The following is a 15,955-nucleotide window of genomic DNA, read 5'->3' as shown; positions in this document are numbered from 1 at the left end:
AAAATCTTCGGTATATTCAATTTTGAAGGCAAGAAGGCGACGAAATGTTCGCTCTCTTCAGCATAATTGGTTTCATAAGTATGAAATGCTAGGTATGTTCTGTTTTACAAAACTTTGATATATTGGGTTGAAATAATAAAAAAGCGGCGATGTGGCTTCCAATGAGAACTTAAGAAAATGTCCGGTTTTCCCGCACGAAGATGCGAGATGTCTGCTTATAAGGTTTTCCAATGTTAAGATAGCGTTCTGTTCTCAAATTTTCACAGGAATTTCGTGGAAAATTTCTTTTAGATAAATGAGCAAATTTTAGAATATTCTTCTAGATAAAAACTAGCTGAATAGTTTTTTTTGTTTATTTTTAATCGAAAAATCTAAAAGTGTTGTTTTAGATTTTCGATTTCTGGTGATACATACGTCGTTTTCTGGTGATTTGATACCTAATGTATCGACGTACCGTTTTAAACTACCCAAAAACCAGAAACAATTCCTGAAGTAGGGTCGTTTTCAAAGTTTGTTCCCTAGCAGTCAGTCGATGGCTACTCTTTTTGACGGTTGGATTATGCATGCTTTATTAACTCAAGTCTTTCAAACGTTCCGAGGATTTTTTCTAATAGACGCTGATTTCCATTTCACCGTTTTATGGGTTAGAGAATTTTGGGCCACTGAACTTAAGCAAAATTAGGCTGAGAAAGTGACGGACTTCTGATAAGTTTACAAACCAGTTGCTATTCGGTATGCAAAACTTACGAAAAATTATCTCATCTCAACGCTCTAGTGATGAAAACAGGAATCTTGAGAAATTTGAAGTTAAAAGGGAAGGATTTGGTCGGCTCGAGATGTTTTTAGCTAATTGTCGGAAAAACGTATTTTAGTTCAAAATGTTGCAAGATTTGAATCCGCTGATCACTAGAGTGGTTGCAAATATAATATTTTATCATTTTCTACAGAGTGAAGGTTCCACACAGGCAATTCAATTCAAATGGGCTCAGGAGAGAAGGGTGGATGGATACAACATCACTGACAAGACTCTGGACAGATATATGAGTCATGTGATTGCTGAATCAGGGTGGATTTTGCACAATTCTCTTCAACTGACAGCCGGCAGAAAGTACACATATGAGGTAAGATTTTATGAAAAGAAAAAAAAGAGAGACAAATCATCGTGAAGCAGCCGTTCTTACCACCAATTCAATTTCATCATTGGGCAAGTATAATTGGGAAACGGCTGAAGACGTTTCATTTGTCATACTCAGTCTTTTTGTCCTCAAAGTTCCCTCGAGACTCCTGTTGGATAGTTTGGCACATGATTTTACACTAGCCGTATGAGAATATAACACAAAAATCAGATAACAAGATTTTTTCACAATATTTTGAATTGTTTGTTTTGTATAGGGAACAAGAAATAGGCTCGACTTTATTCCGGATACGAAAAAATTAAAGTATTTAATCTGGATTACTTTCTGACGCTCAGTAGCATTAAAAAAATCGTTTTTACAGGTTTCCATTACCATGGTCCTCGCAAGGTAACCACCGTTTTCACCTTTTGAGACGCACATATTGGAAATATAGAAAGTTTTCATGTTTCCTCCGTAAGCTTTAGTGGAGCTATATACTCATATGTTTGTTTTCAGTCAACCTTGGCAGATCGATTATTCATCAAAGAGGGTTGTGAGCTGTATCAATAGAAGTCCCTCCCAATGTAGATTATGTAATTCAAAAGATTTTTTTTGAATTTCATTTTTTCCAGGGGCTATCGAGTCTAAACTTTTGTGAACAATTGACGGATTTTGTTTGTTCTTAATAGCTGTTTTTTGTTTATACGCAAATTTTGCCAATTTTTCTAAAAATTGGGGTTATTGAAATTATTGATCTTATTTGCGACAAAAATTTTTGCTAAGTTTTTCAAGATTCAGCCTTTTTTCATGAAAAAGTCACGAAATTAGATTCTGTAGTCCCCTTTGTTTGAATTTAATGGATTTACTCACTTAAAAATTGATTACACAATCTCAAAACGCTTGTAATTGTTAAATCCTGAGAGAGCTTGTTTTATTTGCGCTTCCTCTGGGAGCGTTCTTGAATTAATGGTTTGCCGGTTTATTAATAATTTAACGCAATAATTATCCAAAATGCATCACTTACTTTAAAGGTTTTAATTTTTCGGTCGGAGAACTCATTTCCTTAATATTTCGTGATCCTGACGGTCATGATCCTGGCGGTCAAACAGCATTATCAAGTGTATTTTTTGCCTAATAATTACTCTTCCCGTCCAAAATTAGTTGGGATTGTAATTGGTCGCTGTCGACCTAAGTCGACCTAAGTCAATTTTCCGAATGGTCCTACGTTTTATCTGGAAAGCACATTTCAATTTATTTAGCTTGACGCCATTTAACTTTATAGTCAAGTTTTTTTTTCAAAAAAAAACATTGAGGATTGGATGTAATTATCGTTTGTTGTTATTTGATTTTGTTTCTTCTATTCATCTCATAGTGTTCTTAACGGCAGATCTAATTGCCCCCTTTTGTGGCTTTAAAAACTTTACAAAGCGATTTGTGATGGAAGCATTTTTTTAATCATACAACTGTTTATTTTATCTGTTTTTGATATTTTGTTAGTTTTTTATCCTCGTTTTGCAGAGAATTGACCCGAACATGTGAATCTGCAGGGTTGGAATATTCCCGTGCTGCAATTCTCCTGTTTTCAAAATAACAAAAAAGCCTAATCAAGTTCTTAATTTTCCTTAAAACACTCAAGTGCACATTTTAAAATGCCCAAACTCTGCAGTGCCAGAAATTAATATCCCAGAAGTTGCTACATAGCCAGAAATTGACTTTCGCTGACTTTCGTCATTTCAAAACGTGCGCTTTTTGTGTTTTAAGCATGGTTACCTGACTCTGCTGAAGTCACTTCAAAATTGTGGATTTATATTTCGAACCGCTTTGCGGTTTTCGATAAGCGCCAAAAGTTCTCAGTGACTTCAAGCAGAGTCAAGTAGCCATTACAGAAGTCCTGAAAAGAAAGAAGTTAAAACCAACCAACGACCAAATATCAAAAATATTGTCTTCATGTTAACGTCAAAAAATAAGCTAGAAGTTTCGCAAAAACCGAGTTTGTTTTGTAAATTGCAATTGATACACTGAAATAACCGTTGATGAATGTGAAAATTAAAAAAGAGCAACACTGCATTTCATAGAATTAGTTCTTTGATTCGAATCCTAATGGATTAACTTCTTTACTATAAAAATTAATGAGCCCAACCCAGCAATACACTCGGAAATTTTTAAACGATAATGCAACAGGACAATAAAGGTTGTTCGTTTGAATACCATTCAACATATTAATATCTCTATGTACAGTATACCTAACGTAAAAAAACAACGAAGCAAATTTTTCGAGTTTTTCAATTGAGCTGCAATTAAAACAGTGCTCCTGTATTCCTGAGGGTAAACTTAGGCTGGCAGAAGAACGTTGGGTTGCTCGTTTTCGGTTGATTTCATCAGTGGGAAATAGAAACGTTTCCATCTCACGGTAATGTCTACATGGTCACAGACATGTGGGCCAAAACAAGGAAAGCAATTGAGTAATCTCAACGAAGTCTTAAAAGCAAATAAATGTTTGGGTGAAGTTTACAGTTGGAAGAAATCAATGAAAACAGATGTGAAGATGAAGGTTATGTTTGATTCAGTGTTTTAAGAAACTTCTACAGCAATATGTTAATAGAATAGAAGTCAGGTGATGTTGTTGAAACCAGCTGAGGTGATATTTTGGCATCCGCGTGGGATCTCATTTGCCAAGAAGTAGCTCTGAGAGCTTCAACTGCCCTAGTCCAATTGTAATGTCAAATTTGCAAATATTTGCAAATTTTTTTGGATTAGTGTCAAATTTGCAAACATTTGCAAATTTTCACTGCTGAAGGTCAAATTTGCAAATTTTTGCAAACGAAGGCAAAAATAGCAAACATTTGCAAATTCGTAAAAAAAATGATAAAAACAACCCGTTGCTGCGCACAGCGCTATTTAATGACACATACAAAATAAAATTCAGGTAACTTTACCTTAAAAACAACTTAACTCATCTCAATTGTTGAAGTTGATACGAAAAATTCTGTTTACCCGGACCACTCTAGCAGTGCAATTCATTGCTGATTCAGGGCAAAAACCATTCTGGATTTTGTCTGGCCCATTGCTCTGTACATGTCCCACTTTTAAATTTACAGTCTGGTTTTTGTAGGTCAATGAGTCATTAAACTGACTTGTTTCTGAGCATGAAAGTTTTCAGCCCCTGTTATCTGTCTGGGCATGGCTAAGTTTATTCTTCCGTTTGCCTGTGTAGCATTTATTGCCGGCTGACAATTATCTGCGCATAAAGGCGCGTATCAATTTACCCGCGCTTTTATTTGCCGTCTCAAGAGGCAATTAAAATTTCACAACTGCATTTGTTTGCACTTAATAGAAACGAAACAAACGAGATCGAAATTGAATTATGCTCATATTCATGCTCAATGACACACATGAAAAGGAAAATAAATGCATCAAAATGGACTTCACTATCTGTTTTCGAAGTTCTATAAATGTTTTCGAAGTTCTAAGTTTTCGAAATGTATCTGCTTCAAGTAACAAAATTCACTTCAAAATATTCCCACTAATCACGGAGGTCGGTGCAGGTTGGTGGAGAAAGTCGCTGGCTGAGGTCGGTGGCGGAGGTCGGTGGAGATCGTCGGAGGTCGGTGGCGGATAAACTTCGCAATTAATAACACTGATTCTCTATCTTCACATTCAATCAACGACTCATGCAGTTTAACGATGACTTCCATCCTTACAAAAATCAAATTCAATCAACAGTGGCAACGGGAACACAAGTTTCAATCAGATCTGAAATACACAACATACGAAGACCATTGAGTCTACTATTCAAACACTGGAAAAAGATAAACATGAATAGACTGATTAACACTGGGATTAACACTGGGAATTCGGTTGCTGAGGTCGGTGGAGGTCGGTGGAGGTCGATGTGCGAGTTAGTTGTGGTGTAGTTTGATGTAGTGGTGTAGCTGTGGTTTAGTTAGTAGAAATAGCTATGGAAAAGAGGGTATCGCCATTTTAAAATATTCATGCATGACAGCGAGTTATTCCATATTTTCAAAATTTGCTATGTACAGTCTGTCAGGTCTTTGTATGTACACCCTGATGTGAAACATTCTGTGCACTTTTGTCCAATAATGTAAATTAGGCTGCGAAGAAGAAGGACAGACTGGGATAATTCTTAATGGACTCTGGGCAGACTGGCAGAAGTATTTAAACATCTATTTGTCTGATTCAGTAATGGTTACTATTGAAAGTCAATGGTACATCACTGAAACTCACTGTGATCAAGGTACGGGTAGGCCCGAGAAAAAAATTGGTTCACGGCGAAAAGATTTGGGACTCCAATTTTCAGTTTTTAGCTGTGTTTTACCCTCAGTAGGAGTGCTGTTTTGCTATGGCACGCTTTTTAGATGGATCGGAAGGCTAACAAAAGTGACACTTTACCATTTTCGAAATTTACACATTTAATCAACAAAAACGTTTATTTATTGCTACGCAAAAGGTAGTGCCTACTTTTCTGCTTCCCTTACGTTTATATCCAGCTCAACGCACTTCTGACAATTTGTTTTCACAGTACTTGAACACTTTTCATCTTTCAAATTGACTCGGGTCAGGGGAAATTCTTATTTCAAGCGAGAAAAATCGTAAAAAACATTTTAAACACCAAGCTGTAAGTCTCTGGAAGCTTTAATATTGCATCTTTTGTTGCCCACTCTACGAGTCACGCTCGGCATAGGCAATATAAGTTAAAAATCAAGACTTGGATATTTTTTTTGTTGAAACCGGTGTTTCAAATGAGTTATTGCCGTTAAAGTACATATGAAACTTGTAATGTCAAATCTGCAAAACCTGTTTGCAAATATTTTCAAATATAATACATTATTTTACAAAGTTTGTAAATCAATTTGCAAATTTTTGCAAATTTGACCTGGGGTCTGGACTAGGGTGGTTGTTTAAACATTTGTTCCAGCACCTTTCAAGTATTTGCGATTTCTGAATTGATATGAATCATAGAAAAGGAAATATTTACAAATCTGACATTACGTATTGTCTAGGGTCCGTTCAGATGAAACCCAAAAATATTATAATGGTGATACCCCAAAAATAATTACAAGAATCCATAGTTTATAGCTGCTGCCAGTGGGCAGAAAATTATCAAGCTGGAAAAGAAGGTTTAACACTCTGCAGAAATCTTTGTTGATTTTTTGGAACTTCTTCATGTTCTGTAACTTTTATAATGAGAAGGGTAAATTATGCCGACCCCAGTTGAGATATGGACTTAAGAAGAGGTCAAGGAATCATATGGCATATAACTAACTGACTGCATTGGTTAGTTTTTTTTGTTTGGTCGGACAATGAAAGAGTAATTTATAATCAGTTTACCAAATTCAGTTTACTGAAACAAGACCAATGATTCATCCAAACTGAGCTCAACAGCGCAGCAGCTTGAAAAAATTTCGCCTTAGGGTTTTGTTTGATTAATTTGCATTTTTGCTGTCCAGTTTCTGAAGCCCGCAATTATCCATGCAGTGCACAGTGCTCAAAACAAATAGCTCAGATATAATGAATTCAGCTCGACAGCAGCGAACATCTCAAGTTCAGCTCAAAACGAGATTGCCTGCTCGACTTTAGCTTGTCCTAAATATTCACGAAGGATATCAGTATAACTCGTATTGTTAGTCAAAAATGCCCCCCCCCCAGAATGTATTTTAGTCTGTTCACAGGTCGAGGCTCATACCTGGGCTCATACCTGGACTTTCAGGTCGACTAACTATATAAAAACTGCTTAAAAAGCCAAGGAAATAAGGAGAAATGAACGTGTTTTTTAGATCAGATCTGTCAGCCATGGCTTGTACTCGAGTGACGTCATAACGATTGAAGACTCCCCCAACCCTCTCCCCCCTAGAGCGAACTCAACTGCACGGGTAGTGGGTGCTCGGGAAATCACCATGGCCATTGAGTACTTTGGAGTTACTCAAGTAAGATTATCCGAATTTGAATTTGGACAGTGTGAAAGGTTACAGTGTGTAAGAAGAATGATACTTGATGTGTACCTGTTAACATGAATAAACTGAACGAGAGCTGACAGCGCTACTCCCTTTGCGCTCAAATTTAAAATAAATATGGCAACAATTAAGGCAGACACTGTTTTTACTGCCTTAAATTATCAAGAACTATGGCTACTATTTCTGCGCGCGAAGTAGACTTACCTATTCCTCTCTGACTGACCAACTCTATGAAACACAGAAGATAATGTTCAATCATAAAGGTGTTAAGGATATATATATATATATATATATATATATATATATATATATATATGTATGTATATATATAAATATGTATATATATATATATATATATATATATATATATATATATATATATATATATATATATATATATATAATCAACGGAGACAATGGTGTACACACAGTGTAACTATTTACAAGACAGAAAGAAGCCAACGTGTATGCAATATTCAAGAGAGAATGGATTAGTCTCAGTCTGTGGAGAATTCTGCAGCATGAACATTCTTCTAATACATCTATCTCCAGTGTTTAAATTGATTGATCTCTAGTTTCAGTAGCAGCTGAAAAGATATTGAGTGTGTATGCCCTGTCAAGTGAAGTTGAAGACTAGTATCGTGAGTAAGTAATATACATCTTGTCAGTTGTGGAAGTAGCAAGGGTGGCAGTAAAGGGGTATTCTTTTCAGTATCGGCGACCTTGATGGTAAATTGTCAAGCTGTCTCTCAATGTCATATAGTGAAGATTTGGTCCCAGCTGGTTGGAGAGTTGTAGAATGTGAATCTCTGATTGATACTTAAGAGACTTACGTTCATCATTTTTTAAAATGCTTATGTTTCGATCAAAGTTACCAGCTTAACTTCTGGTTAATATCCTTCTTTAGCTAGAGCGAGCTGCCCAGCGTTTTTTTTTAAGTTCACGGTAAGTACAATTCATGTCTAACTGAGCTCCGATTGGAGTAAAGAAAAAAAGTAAAAACGTTCCTAATTTCCAAATTAAGGGGAAGGGAGTATTGTAACAAGAAGAAATAGGAAATTAATATAATTTTGTATAATGATGAAAAATAGACATACAAATGTAAAACTAACAATTTGAGTTTTCTCGGGAAAAACTCAAGGAGCTAGTATCTTAGAGGATGAGAACTGTGTCTCTAGAGATGAGACTGTGGCCCATTTAGCGCTATTCGAACTCCGGATCTGGAGGGCGATTCTGCCAACCGAGAAAAAGTTCTAGGAATTCGTTGTCATGCGAGATACTTGCGGCTAGAACTCGCGGATAGAGGTCAGCGCTACGACGACGCTGTATTTCAAGAAAGTGAGTGGGATTATTTTTTTTGCTGTGACTCTCCATGCATATAGCGCAATTGCCATTTCCTTAACATAAAAGATTTCTCCTACGGGCTCAGGGATCTCCCTCTACCAAAAGGATCTCGAAGAATACACCCCCCAGCTTCCCGCATATAAATCATTCTACTATTATCAGCCCAACTCCTGAAAGTCTTGTTTTATTATAAAAAACAGTGAGAAATTGGTCAAGGCATATCACCATATCATCTTTTACGTTCAGCACAAAAAAGAGTGCTTGAATCAAATTTCTTGAAACAATCCAAAAACCACTAACTGAAAGCCAAGCAGAGAAAAGTGAAGGTTTTTGGGTTCAATGGTGATTCTTTAAAATAACTTGAATGGACAAGGAGGCAATGATTGGATCCTTTAATTTCGGGACATTAAGAAACTAATTAACTTTTCTGCGTTTTTGAGGCGAACTTACTGTATATGAAATTTTGTTCAAATTTCATCAAATTTTTTTTAGCTAGAAAAGTTTTTTTTCTGTAAAAACTGTTACTTTTTCTTTTTTTTCATTTCTAAGAGATAACTGAATTGCTTGAATTTTTTTTGTTTTATTGAAAGTTTTATTAATGTTTGTAATGCACACTAAAACGAAAAAAATTCAAGCAATTCAGTTATTTCGATCAATGAACTCTTGAATTCGAAAAAAATATCTATCATTTAAATAAACGAAAATTCGGCATTCTACCCAACACAGGTGATTGCAAGAGCGACTCGGGTCCCGGACAAGGGGTTCCCATTTATAAAAACCAGATTGAACCTTGTCTGGTCAAAACCAATTCCTTTAATCAGTTATCTCTTGCCAATACCAATATGTTGGTCCGTTTGATCTGACCATTAAAAACGTTGGTTCTTTTTTGGCCAATTAACAACGTTTTTGTCTAATCGAGCTGTTCAATACTTTTTTTGGTCTGTTTGGTCAAGCCAAGATTTGGGTTCTGGGCATTATCAATATTAAAAGCAAAGAGGTCCAGAGAGAAGACCCGGTCTTCTGCAAAATGTGTACTACATTGTATGTTTTTCAATCTTTTAGCCGACCAATGACGATGTGATACATATGGATACCTAAATATATATCGAAATCTTTATGTGTACTAAATTATTTACCCTATATATATATAATTATATCATGTGTTTTATAAACTAAAAGTTATGACTTCTATATATTCACCTATACTAATATTCCCGATAGTCTACTAAATTATTTCATATTTTGTTCATATCGATTTATTACTAGTAATCATAATCTCAATTAGTCAATCTGAATTCAAGTTACTCTGCCTTTGCTCTTCATAACCCTAAGTTAATCTTAGCAGTGGATCCGCGTCGCGTTTCCAATAAACATAATTCACGATACACAAGTAATTGTGTATTTGACCAGCACTTGCTACTCAATTCTTAAGACAAAGCATTCGCACCGCGAATCCTAAATTATTCAGTAATAAAAGATATAACATGGCGCAGTCAGCGACAAAGGACAGCGGCAAGTCCCCACTTGGAAGTCAACCCTTTTGGGAAAAGGTGACACTAGAACCCCCAATTCGCTGGGAGTTTTGGAGAATACAATTGAAACTCGCAATCCTCGCTAGAGAAGGAATTGAAGTGGACCTTCTCTTGGTAGACCCTCCAGAACATGTACTCCTGCCTCCTGAACCAGCATATGAGGATGCAGTGGACAACCCGACGGCGCAATCAGAAGGAGACCGACGTACCCGCAATGAGCAGGCAAAAACAGCGTGGAAAAACCAATGTCAACGTGTCATGACAATCGGCGTACTTTGTGGTGACAAACCATGGAAGTTATGTGATCGAAAAGCATCCTCTCTGATGTATTTGAGCTTAGGCATGGAGGGGCGCCGTGTATTCAACTCAAAAAATTCAACCATTAACCTCGAAATAATCTCAACGAAGGATCTTTGGGACGTTCTAAATACAACTTTCATTCGGATCCATAATATAACCTTCGATAGATACCTCTTCCTCACAAGAAAACAACAAAAGGGAGAACCTATTGAGAAGTTCTATGGACATCTCAAAGAACTTTCGGAAAACTGTGACCTAGGAGATAAAGGGGACACTATCATCCGGGATGTCTTTATCGCGAATATGCAAAATGAAGACATTCAGAAGGAACTTCTTAAAGAAACAGTAGACCCAGAAAAAGCATTGGCAATAGCAATTAATATTGAGATGGGTACACTCAACCAACTAAAAATGAACGCAAGCAAAACTGAATCACAGTCAACGGTTAACCAAGTACAACGGACACGTATCGCAAATGCTACCCCTTTCTCCAATATGAATACAACCGCACGGAAAAAGCCTACAACCTGTCATTTCTGTGGATCTAACTGGACCTCCGACCATCGCAATAAATGTCCCGCTCGGGGAAAAAGATGCAATAACTGTGGTATTGAGAACCACTTCGCAAAGGTTTGTCGCAAACCTAAAGATCCCAATTCGAACCCAAAACCTAGACCGCGAGTCAATAACGTAGAAAAAGACGATCAAAATGAAGATGTCAATCAAATTTCGGCCAATTTTGATCCCGATTTGGAGTCAAACTATTCTTCAGATGAAGATAACTGTGTAGCAGTCATATCTTCAACAGATTCCGCAACTTCGGTGGACGCAACCAACCTTCCTGTAACTCTCGGCAATACACCAACAAAGGTTTTGGTGGATTCGGGCAGCGTATGTACAATAATCAATGAATCCTTGGCGAACTAAATCATTTCCCATGATCCAAAATCAAAGTGGATACGCGAAGCGAATCCTAAACAATTGAAAACATTTTCAAATGAACCTATTCACACGGTGGGCATGCTCCAAACTTCCATTCAAAGCAGCAATTGGTACGCGAATCCAATCGAAATTCAAGTAGTGGCGGACGGACATCGCTCTCTATTGGGTAGAGATTTGTTTCCAGCTCTTGGATTTTCAATACATCAATCAAGTAATCAAGTAACAATCAATCAGGTAGATCAAGAATATTGCCCAATCAAAAAACAGATTGCTATTGATTACCCCGACTTAATCTCCAGAATTGGTAAGTCTAAAGTACATACAGTTCGTTCAAAATTCCACAAACATTATACCCCATCACATCAAAAAGGCCGACGTGTTCCTATAAATTTGTTAGACAAAGTATCCGCTGAACTAAAGAAACTTTCTGAACAAGGACACATTGAAAAATTTCAAGAATGTTCGGCTAAAAACTTCATTTCTCCCAATGTAATTACGGTCAAAAAGGACAAATCTGTAAAATTAGCTCTTGATTCGAAAATATTAAACATAGCGATCCACAAAAACAAGTATCAAATGCCAAACATAGATAGCCTCATCGATTCAATTTCACAACATATTAATAACTCAAATCTGGGAGATAATGTATATTTTTCAACAATCGATCTAAAATACGCCTATAGTCAATTAAAGCTACATCTCGATACGGCACGCCACTGTAATTTTAATATCATTTGCGGCGAAGCAACGGGTACGTATCGTTTTAAAACGGGATTTTATGGCCTTACAGATATGCCGGCCGAGTTTCAAAAGGCAATGGATTACACATTGGTTGGGCTGAATAACACATACTGTTTTCTGGATGACATAATCGTAGTTAGCAAAGGCACCCAGGAATCGCACCTCAAATACGTATACAAATGTCTCCAAAAACTTGAAGCAGACAATCTTAGAATTAATTTAAGCAAATGCCACTTCGCAAAACATCAAATAAATTGGCTTGGTTTTACATTTTCGCAAAGTGGTGTTAAACCTATCGAATCTAAAACAGCGGCAGTTGCGGAAATTAAAGCCCCAAAAACATTGAAACAATTACGGTCATTTTTAGGTAGTGTTCATCATCTAAGCAAATTTATACCTAATCTTGCCAAAATATGTCACCCTCTTCGACCCTTATTAAAGAAAAACGAAAAATTTATTTGGAATGAGAATCATCAATCACATTTTGAACATATCAAAACTGTTATTGCAAACGCTACGGAAAATACTCATTTTAATCCAACACTGGAAACGCGCATCAAATGTGATGCATCCCGCCAAGGTCTAGGCGCTACAATCGAACAATTAGATTGCGATGGGTGGAAAACAATAGCTTTCGCATCTCGTTTTCTTAATAGCAATGAAGAACGTTATAGTGTAAATGAACTCGAATTACTTGGGGTGGTTTGGGCCATTGAATATTTTAAATATTATCTATTTGGGAAAACCTTCACAGTTTTAACAGATCACAAAGCACTTCTTTCCGTCTTAAAATCACACCGCTCTAATAAATCTTACAACAGTAGATTAACACGATGGATTGACCGTTTGTTACCATTTGATTTTAATATTGAACATATTCCTGGTACCCGAATGGGCTTAGTTGATTATATTTCGCGACAACCAAATCAGAACGCTAAAAGTGTCAATCAATATGATGAGGAATTTATGGTAGCAACAATTTCCCGTATTCGCGACGCGATTACATCTTTATTTAGTAACGCAAATAAAATTCCTTTCCAAAAGCGGCACATAACTAGTAATTATAAGCAACAAGTACACCCGACGCGAGTCCACTCTTGCAAACCTGCTAAAATTAGCGCGCATAATTCGAATGCCTCAATTAATTCACTCATTCCTCGAGCACAAGTAAACAATTACAATTCTGAATTCATTTCTAACTTTAATTGCCGTGCAAATCAACTGCTTCAATCTGATACCACACCCGCATCGCGAATCCAGTCGCAAAATTCTAATTGCAATTTGATAGCTAGCTCCACACAACAAGTACTTCATATCAACATGTCAGCAAAAGAGGCACCACAAAGCAACCCATCAACTTCACCACACACCCCAAGAGTGACATTTCGCACCCAATCCACCCCCATTTCATCTACCAGAGCCGGACCCAGCAACACCCAAGCATCATCATCACCAGAGGACTATGACATTGAGCTTTCACGGGAAGAGGTATTCGAAAACAACCTAAACCAACTCTTCACTAAATCCTTCCTGGCGGTACTCACAAGCAAAGACGCGGTGTTGAAAGAGATCCGCGATTGTGTAATGCAGGATGACGAGGCCCGCTGTAAAGAAGTGAGCACATACATCCACTCCCTCTGGAAGGATCTACACGTGAAATCTGGGTGTCTGTGTGTTGACCAACGTGTGGCCATTCCGAATTCTATTAAGGAGGTGGTGCTCGAATCCATTCACATGAGGCACCCGGGTAGTTGGGGGATGATATCTCTCTCTCAATATGCATGGTGGCCCTACATGCATAGGGAAATTTTAGCAAAAACATCCGATTGCGCCCCGTGTACGGATATTGGTAAGAATCTGAAACCTATTATACCAAAATCTAAATGGCACCCACACAAAGCTTGTCAAGAACCAAACGAAGAAATACAGATTGATTTTGGGGGTCCGATAATTAATGATAAAGACAAAGACATTTACTTCTTAACATGTATTGACCGTTATTCAAAATATCCAACTGTTAGAATATTCGAAAATGCTAATGGGGTAAACGTAGTAAAATTTCTTCGTGATTACGCATATACTCATGGAATCCCGCGAACGATACGCTTAGACCAAGCAACTTGTCTTGTAGGTAAACAAGTTACAAATTATTGTAACGAAAATAATATCGACATTCTCGACGCTCCGGTCGGTGATAATAGAGCTATTGGATTGGTGGAGCGAATGATCCAAACAATTAAAAGACGTTTAGCCTGCATGAAAGCCGAAAATAAAGATACATTTTCCACAGCTAAAGCAATAAAACAAATAGTCTCTGATCTACGATTAACTAAGCAGAAAACAACAAAGATAACACCTTTTGAAGCTGATTTCGGTCGCCCTGCAAATACTCCCTTACGGAATATTAGCACACTTCCATCAAGTCAAAATCTAACTTATGAAAAAATTGTTAATCACTATTTAGATGCTGAGACAGTTTCTGCGGAGGATTTGCTCGACGAAAATGGATGGATCAGTGCCAACAGAAGTGACATTGAGATAGAGCAGAAGATGTGCCAGGCCTCCTTAGACGCAGGACAACGCTATCGGAAGTCCGACATCAAAGAGTCCCGCTTTATAACGCATCCGCAGATCACAGACCCTATCCCCAGGACAGAACAGTCCCTTAACGTCAAACTGGCTCGCAAATTACCGCAAAAGAAAAGAGCAAAACGACAACTGGCGGGCCTGTACGAAGTGCTAAAACCTGGATCCTTCGTCACCAAATCGTCCCCAACAACGACGATAATTAACGAGCCTGGCAGACCTCCAGTGAAAGTCCGAGATAGTGATCTCGCAAAATTTGGGACTAAAGCAGAACGATCCACCAACTTGTGGGTATATGCCCAGCGACGCCCTGCCCCTTACGAAAAAACCACAGAGTTTAAGATCGCGAAGCATAGTAACGATCTTAAGAAACAAAAGAGGGGCGAAATCAAGATCAGACATCGCCAACGTGATACCACATCAGTAGTATCCTCTGTGAATTCAAATGTCTCGCGTGCACTAACAGTCCGCAAGCCGAATAAACCACAATTCAAAAGACGCCTTAATGTCCCCACAGCTGATATCCAAGAAGACGTCTCAACTCAAAACCAGCCTCTCATTTCAATTGTACCGGCCCCACCTACACCTACATCACAAGTACCCCCCGCACAGACACAGGACGACCAAACAAAAGGCCGCAAGCGCAATCGACCCCAATTCTACGGCTTCACAGATTCTGACATCTCTCCTACAAGTTCTCTAGCTTCAACAAGTTCTACTCAACCAAAGAAGCGCAAGAATAAAAAAGAGAAGAAACAAACAAAGCAGTCCGATTCGGTGGTAACCCTCCGTCTCGAATCCCGTCAACAATCTCGAACAATCTCGAATCCCGTCACCTCCCAGACCCGACTTACAATTGGGACAAGTTTCACCACCGGATCCCAGAGTTCGATATTTCGAATATGAGCAAGAACGAGAAATGTCGGTGTGGGATGCTGAAAATGAAATTTAAATCCAAAAACTTAGCAAAACTGTCTTAAACTGCATTCAATTATTTAGTCTTGTTCCCGCTCTGCTGATTCAAATATAATGTTAATTTTACTTTTAATTCATTACAGTTCATCCTCATTTGTTAGCCTTTAATTTCTTTCAGTATTCGCCCTGCGAATCCATTTATTTCTGTTTGTGCATTTAAATTATTCAGTACAATGTATTCATTTCACACGCTTAAATTATGACGCGTATTCGCTTTACATTTACACAATTATTTAACAATAGTAGTACCTCTACATTTTGAGTTAAATTATGTTCGTCTCATTCAATTTCATGTTTTGTGCAGATACTAAAAATTGTAAATACATTAAAATTTTTTTTGTCACGAGGGAAATGTGATACATATGGATACCTAAATATATATCGAAATCTTTATCTGTACTAAATTATTTACCCTCTATATATATAATTATATCATGTGTTTTATAAA

General features: G+C 37.4%; 1 protein-coding gene across 1 annotated transcript in view; it reads left to right on the top strand.

Annotated features, from left to right (window-relative positions):
• Window positions 1–924: 924 nt before the first annotated feature.
• The window catches only part of LOC142337341 (uncharacterized), an 80,330-nt gene continuing 65,299 nt past the window's right edge, over window positions 925–15,955 (top strand). The window contains exons 1-2 of the mRNA XM_075386557.1: window positions 925–1,121; window positions 6,911–7,060. The gene's annotated coding sequence lies outside the window, so the exon portion shown is untranslated. The remainder of the gene's footprint in view (window positions 1,122–6,910; window positions 7,061–15,955) is intronic.

The sequence above is a fragment of the Convolutriloba macropyga genome, chromosome 3, assembly GCF_964194025.1.
Source record: "Convolutriloba macropyga chromosome 3, txConMacr16.3, whole genome shotgun sequence".
Lineage (NCBI taxonomy): Eukaryota > Metazoa > Xenacoelomorpha > Acoela > Convolutidae > Convolutriloba > Convolutriloba macropyga.
Note: the sequence above shows the minus strand (reverse complement) of the source record. Positions and strands in the feature narration are given on the sequence as shown.